This window comes from Fukomys damarensis, unplaced genomic scaffold (genome assembly GCF_012274545.1).
Source record: "Fukomys damarensis isolate Sample0158 unplaced genomic scaffold, DMR_v1.0_HiC HiC_scaffold_2, whole genome shotgun sequence".
Taxonomy (NCBI): Eukaryota; Metazoa; Chordata; class Mammalia; order Rodentia; family Bathyergidae; genus Fukomys; species Fukomys damarensis.
The window spans coordinates 45,299,678-45,307,376 of record NW_022900914.1 but is presented as its reverse complement, the minus strand read 5'-3'; the positions used below and the strand labels follow the sequence as shown (position 1 = coordinate 45,307,376).

Here is a 7,699-nt window from a genome sequence, read left to right as displayed (position 1 = left end):
ATAAGAACTTAATAGGGCTTGCTAGCTATTTCACTCGTAGGACCACTATGATTAACTAGGCAACACTATATGTTACCACAAGTCAAATTATTCTAATTTCTGCTTTGATTTGACTACTATGGTAACCATGCCATTCTTGAATTTGGTGATCGAATGCTGCCACTTGGCCCCTGTCACTGTCTTATTTTCTCATTGCTGGGACAAAATACCTGACACCCACAAGTTAAAGGAGAAGAGATTTATTTTGGCTCATAGTTTGTAGAGGTTTCAGTCTATAGACAGCTAACTCCAAAGCAAGGTGTTGTGGCAGAGGAGAAATAGTCCATGGTGTGTCACACAGGGATCAAGGGAGGAAGGAATAATCCACTGATGAATGTCACATTTAGCTATAAACTTTTTTGTTGTTGTTGTTGTTGTTGTTTTGTTTTTTTTTGGGGGGGTACCGGAGATTGAACTTGGGTCCTTGCGCTTGCAAGGCAGGCCACTGAACCGCTGAGCTAAATCCCTGGCCCCTAGCTATAAATTTATCAGTAAACTAATTCAATGATGAGGATCATGCTCCCATGACTTAATCTCCTCCCCATAACCCCACCTATGAACACGTGATGTTGTGGTTTCAGTTACTTGTAGTCAACTGGCATTGTCACGGTTTGATGATCCTTTAAAAATGTCTGTCAAAAGCTTAATAAAGCCTAACACTACATCACCATGCCAACATCATTTAGCTTATTCATCTCATCAAGTTGGGATTGTATCATCTCACATCACCACGAAAAGGGTAAGAATAGTATAGTAAGACAGAGAGAGAGAGAGAGAGAGACAGACAGACAGAGACAGAGACAGAATGCACATTCACATAACGTTCATTACAGCATATTGCTGTAATTGTTCTACTTCATTATTAGTTATTTGTTGTTAATCTCCTACTGTATTTAATTTATAAATAAAACATTATCATAGTTTGTAGGAACTGGTCTACAAGCTGAGCTTGAACCTAACCAAGAGGTGACAAGGATGAACAACAGAAAGACACAGAAACAAGTGAAAATTTGGAGGACCAGGGGACTCACGTCGCCCTTTGACATAGAGCCCCAAATGATTGGCAGACCTTGGCTTTGTTCATTCAGACACGGGCACAGCAATTAGGGTTCCACAGGATTCAACTGTCTCCGCCCTTCCACGGTGCTTCTCAGAGTAAACAACGCAAACTCACATCTTTACTTTTCCCTGCAGCACGTTAGCGCACTTGCCTGCCCTCTTTCTTCTCAGTGCTCACCGAGGAGGCCTCATTCTTCCCATCTGGTCTCCCATAATAGTTATGTAGACAAAGGAAAAAAAGTATATACAGGGTTTGGTACCATCTGTGGTTTTAGGCATCCATTAAGGGTCTTAAAGTGTATCCCACTTGGTCAAAGAGGGGACTTCTGTACACGTATAGACACACAGGAATGCACTGCATAATGGCATTTTGGTCATCATTGATGCATATATGGTGATGGTCCTATAAGATTATAGCATCACTGAAAAATTCCCATCACCTAGTGATTCTGTAGCTGTCATGTCTAGCACAGCACATGACTCATGTGTTTATGGTGATGCTATTGTAAGCAAATCTGCTGGTTTCCAGTCATATAAAAATATATCACATGTACAGTTATGTACAGTACATACGTGCGTGTGTGTGTGCACTCTGGTGGTTGAACCAAGTGCCTTGTGTAGGTTAAGCATGTACTCTACCATTGAGTTATACCCACACCCAAGTATATAATATATGATAGTAAAAATAAATGACTATGTTACAGGTTGACATACTTATTATACAATAATAATTTTTTATAGTGTTCACCTGACAATGCATTTCTCAAACATTTAGTGATACACATACGACTGTATTTGTTATTTGTGTGTGTGTGGGAGAAATAGAGGAGAGAGAGAGAGAGAGAGAGATAAAAAGATTGATTGGTTTCAAGAATTGGCTCATGCAGTTATGAAGGAAGACTGGTGTATTAGTCACTTTGCTGTTTCTAGGTCAAAATACCCAACACCTGCAACTTTATTTTGGTTCATGGTTTGAGTTGGTTCAGTGCATGGATTCGAGGCAGAAACAGTATGGTGAGAAGGCATGGTGGAAGAAAGCTGTTCAACCTATGGCATCCAGGAAGCAGAGAGAGAAAGGAGGAGCAAGAGACAAGGATACACCCTTCCAGGTCATACACCATCAGTGACTTACCTCTTCTGACCAAGCCCCATCGTCTCATAGTACATTCAGATATGAATTCATCAGTGGATTAATCCACTACTGAGCATAGTACCCCATGATATAATCACATTCCAAAGGCCCCATCTCTGAATGCAGAAGACTTTTGGTGGATGTTTTATATCTAAACCATACCATTCCACCACTGGCCTCTAAAAGCCTTATGTCTAGGGGCTGGGGATTTAGCTCAGTGGTTCTGGTACCTGCCTCTAAAGCACAAGGTCCCAAGTTCAATCCCTGGTACCAAAAAAAAAAAAAAAGTCTTCTGTCCATCTCTTTATGCAAAAGTACATTTAGCCCATCTCTAAGAGTCACCAAAATCTTAACAGTTTCAGCACTGATGAAAAGTCCAAGTCCAAGTAAGTTCTAGGACTAGAAAATGAGACTCTACCTCAAACAAAATAAAATCCAAAAAATCTAGGCATAGTGGCCCAGCCAAGTTGACTCATCAAATCATAACAATAATTTGCTTTCATCACCAATTTCTAATTCCTTCTTCCATACCTTGGCTTCTCTCTATATTTTCTCTGTATATACTTCTATTCAATTCCACATGTCCTTATAGTGCTGCTTTTTTTGCCCTCTCCCAGGTAGTCTGTTCATCTCTGACTTTTCTGATTTCAGATTTGTCATTATCTATCTCCACTGAAATTCTCATTTCCCAATGATGTTCTCATAATTGTTATACAGATAAAAAGTAACTCTACTGTCTCTACTTTTATTAAACTATTTACCCAAAAGCGATAATAGTTGATAATGACTTCAATGGTCATTAAGTCATGTTGTGGGCAGTATTCCGCATTAAATGTATTTGTACAGGTAGAGTGTAGGTAATGGGATGAGTAGAGAGTGAAAGTAAATTTTTTTTGTTTTGTTTTGTTTGTTTGTTTGTTTTAGTACTGGAGATCGAAGCCCAGGGCTACTGTAAGCTACATCCTCAGCATCTCCCCATTTTTTCTTTTGAAACAGGTTCTCACTAAGTTACCCAGGCTGACCTTGAGCTTGTGTTTCTCCTGACTTAGCCTCTTAAGTACCAGTGATTACAGATATTTGCCATCATGCCTGGCTAGAACTATTTTTTGCTGTTGTTGTTTTTATGAGAGTTACTACGTTCCAGGCTGAGCTTGAATATACCATTCCCCTGCCTCCCAGAGTGCTGAGATAACAGGCATTTACCACCATGACCAGCTTGTAAGTGATTTTTGGCAAAGGAATTTTCTGGTCCCTTTAAAGTCCCATTTTTGTGTGTGGCTATCCAGTCGTTTTTTAGTCAAGCTTTAATCATTTAACCTCTGCCTCTCTGCCTCCTCCCTCTCTCTCTCTCTCTCTCTCTCTCTCTCTCTCTCTCTCTCCTCTCAGTTTTCTTTTTTCCAGAGTTAAGCTTTTTATTGAAAATGTTACAAAAGAGGTTTAGTCACAAAGACTAAAGCCTGTGTCAACTCCTCAGGTTCTTCTTTCTTTGCTTCATCCTTCCTCTCTTCAGAGGAGCAGTGATGGTGAAGGAAATAGGACCTCCTGCTGATGTAGTACCGGAGGCTGGAACAGGTTCTCCAGTATGTACATTTCAGATGAGTTCCTGGATATTGACACTGGCTAGGGCCTTTGCAAACAAGCCATGCCAAAAAGGGTAGACCTTTACATAACCAGCCACTTTAATGAGGGCATTGATCCTATCCTTGGTGATAGTCACCTCACTGGCACTCAGGATGAGAGCAGAATAGATGCAGGCCAGCTCAGAGATGGAGGCCATATTGAGGTCAAGAGCAGTGTGGTGGAAATCACCAGGTGAGGTGAGGGCCTCATCCCAACTGGCCTTAAGCTTCCTTAGAAGGACTGAGAAACTTGGCAGCAGCTGAGAAAAAAAAACAAACAAACTTTTAGTGTTTCTTTTCCCAAAGAGAAAAATGCAATGTAAAAAAATAAAAGTTTGAGATGGTATTCTCTTTTCAGGGAACTTCCAGGAGTTCAGGACAGCTAGACTACAAGATGCTGGAATAGTGTGGTAGGAGATGACATTGATAAAACTTCCAGGAAAGTGATCTTAAAATACAATGTGGGCCTTCACAGGAATCTGGATTTAATCTTGCATGGGCAGGGTACCCACGTAATTAGAAATGAAGAAATTGGATGAAAGACCACTCCTGTATGAAGGTGTACAGGATAAACTGGTTGGAGTGGGAGCAAGGAGGTTGCAAGGGCCATTTGTTGTCTTCCTTTCCTTCTCACAGGCCTCAGGAGCTCAACTTAGTTCTTTTTCCTATGATGTTTTGCTACCATCTTTTCTGTCCGCTGGATGTTTTCACACAAAATTCCCTAGAAATTGGGGCACTTTTGAAAAAAAAGTACCTCCGCTCCTCAATTTTTATTAAATACAAAGATCTTTTTATTTTAATTTTATTGCTATTTATTAGAATTCAGATCAGAGTTACCCAAGTCATGAACTTGGGGACGTTTTAAAACTTTTAAAAGCTGTCTCAATTATGGTTCTTTCTTTCTTTATGGCAACTGGAATCCCTGATGTCCTTAAACCCATCAGGTTACATGACAAGGACACTGAGAACCATCAGATCTTATGGGACTAAACATGGGAATAGGGAAACAGACCTATATAAAGACACAATGAACGATACCTTCTTTCTTTTTCTCTGTTTAGTTCAGAACTTTTTGACTAGGAGAGAAAATCCTTTCCATTTTCTCACGTCCAAATTAGACCCTGATGTTCCCTTACCTTCATAAATCATGTATATTCTCCTTTAAGCCTTATTCTCAAAGGCCCTGCTAAGGCAGAACTCCATATAGATGAGGGTTAGACAAAATTCTTCCATATACGTGTCTTGACTTGCACACTGTTACAAATAGTTCTTCGTTGTGGTGGGTTAGTGAGGTTGTTCAAGGCCGGATTGGGAAAATATCAGCCTTTAACATTTCTTTCTTTCTTTTTTTTTTGTTTGTTTTTTGAGACAGGGTCACACTATGTAGTTGAGACTGACCTCGAACTCACTATGTAGCCCAGGCTGGTCTCGAACTCACAGTGATCCTCCTGCCTCAGCCTCCCAAGTATTGGGATTTCAGGTGTGTGCCACCAAGTCCGGCTAACGTTTCTTTCTTTTAACTGGATGTAACTTCCAAAATAGCAGTAGAGAGGCGATGGATAACACATATTGTCAGTCACTGTGAGGAAATAGTGGCTAGAAGGGGAAAAAGTAAGGAAGTTTAATGATTACAGTTGGAACACTAGAACTTTGGTTGTACTGCTGGCATTTTCTTTGTGGTAACAGATTTACTGCCAGGGAACAAAGGTGTTACTTAAGCATCGGAACCACACCTCGATTCCCAAGCAATATTATCCAGGTCTGACTAGAACTTCTTCAGTGAAGTTTCTTAGGCTAAGATATATATACATCTACAGACTTATTTCTTTTCTTTTGTTTTTCCGACACTGGGGATGAAACCCAGGACCATTTGCATGCTAGGCAAATACGCGCCCACCCCTCCCCGCCTTTAATTTTGAGACAGTGTCTTGGTAAGTTGCTCAGGCTGACCTTTGCTTTGTAACCTTCTTGCTTCAGCCTCCCCAGAGGACATGTCAAGTAACACCCTGTGAGACTTAGAGACTTTTGTTTCTTAAATTAAGAAATGTATTGCCTACTAACAAATAGCTCACTTTTAATTTTTTGCTGAGAGTTATATAGGGACCTGTTTAAGGGTCTACAATAACAAAAGGGTCTTAGGTGAGAAATATTTTAATTAGTTAAAAGTCACATTTTCCAGCCTTTCTCTTAGATAGGAAACTGAAAGTCCTTTGCCCACTTGATCCTATAAACAGTCGTATAAGGGTTAATTCTGCTAAGAAGATAGGACTTTTTTTCACTCATTCAAAAATTTCATTTTCATTTTTATTTTTGGTAGTAGTAAGGATTGAAACCAGGGCCTTCACACTCATCAACATTCTCAGCCCTTTCTAAACTTGTTGAGATAGGATCTTGCTAACTTGACCAGGCTGGGCTCCAACTTGTGATTCTCCTGCCTCAGCCTCCTAGAGTGCTAGGATTACAGACATGTGCTACCATACCTGGCTGCAAAAAAAAAAAAAAAAATTTTTTTTTGACTCCATCTTTTGAAAAAAGTATTAGAAGACAGGATCTTGCTATGTGTACTGAGGGTACGGAATCAGGCTGGCCTTGAACACTATGTAGTCCAGGCTGGCATCAAACTTGGAACTATCCTTCTGGCTCAGTCTTCCAAGTGCTGGAATCATAGGCATGTACCACAAAGCCTGGTTTGACCCATTCTTTTTTGCTAGTGCCTATATGGTATTGGTTCTACGAAGGCATTCTATAGTTTAATGGGGAGTTTTTTTTTTTAAATCATAAAATATAGAAGGATACTGTATTGCTTTAACGGAGGCAGATCAAAGAAAAAGGTTAAGGCACATCTCTAAGTCTGTCTTGGGTGACAGGCTTTTCCCATGAGGCAGCCTATATACCAAGATGGGCTGGACACTCTACACAGAGCGATCAAAATGTGCAAAAGATTTGAGAATGTTGGCCCGATTGGGGAACCACCTGTTCAGTCTTGATGGGAGTACACAGGGCTGGAAGATGGACTAGAAAGAGGGTACTAACGCTAGGTAATTCCAGACACCTGAACAGCAGTCTGAACTCCAGGACTTCTGTGTACCATATAAGTCTATCTGATGCTAGTTTAAAGCCATTATTGAAGGTCTGATAACCATCTTCATTTGACTATCAAGATACCATTTCAATCTTCCGGAAGCAAATGCCCGGGGAATAATTTCCCAGAAACACCATTCCTCTCTAATCAAGTTTCTCTTGGCAGGAATGGTGCATTAATTCATAGAATTAAGCCTTCACGAGGCAAATGCGCTGCCAAGCAATTTCCAGTCCTCCAGGGGAGCCATCTGAGGTGAGCCGCAGTTCCTCAAGCCCAGGCGCAGGGTCCGACAATCCGCCTTCCGTTCTTCCTCTCCTCTTTGTAATGAACTAGGGGTTAAGGTGGCAGTTGACAGGGTGCAGAGGGCTTTTAGAAACCGAACACATTACCCAGAGTTTATATCGGGAATGGAATGGCCTGTTACCCGACACAAGGACCCGTTGGGATTTGCAGTTGGGGTTTGAGTGGAGATTTGCAGTCTAGAATTCTGTTATCTGTCTCTCCAACCTCACCCAATAATTTGCATTTTCCTTCGGCCTTCGGTCCTTTTTCCACCCTGACATGTTTCATCCTCGGATCTCCTTTTCAAATCTGTTTTCCTCCCCCTCCTTCCAGTTTCGTGTAGTGCTGGCGTCGAGGCTGAACGAACTATTTGCTTTGCTAACATTTCTATCCTTCCTTTCTTTCCTCCCCAACCGCCCGGCCGCTCCCGCGGCTCGCCCCGAGGTTCCAGGAACTTCAGGCGGATGCAGCCACGAGGGTGCCACG

General features: G+C 41.3%; 1 pseudogene; it reads right to left on the bottom strand.

Moving 5' to 3' along the window:
- LOC104852255 overlaps positions 1 to 2,250 on the bottom strand; it is a 4,526-nt pseudogene extending 2,276 nt beyond the window's left edge.
- Positions 2,251 to 7,699: the final 5,449 nt, after the last annotated feature.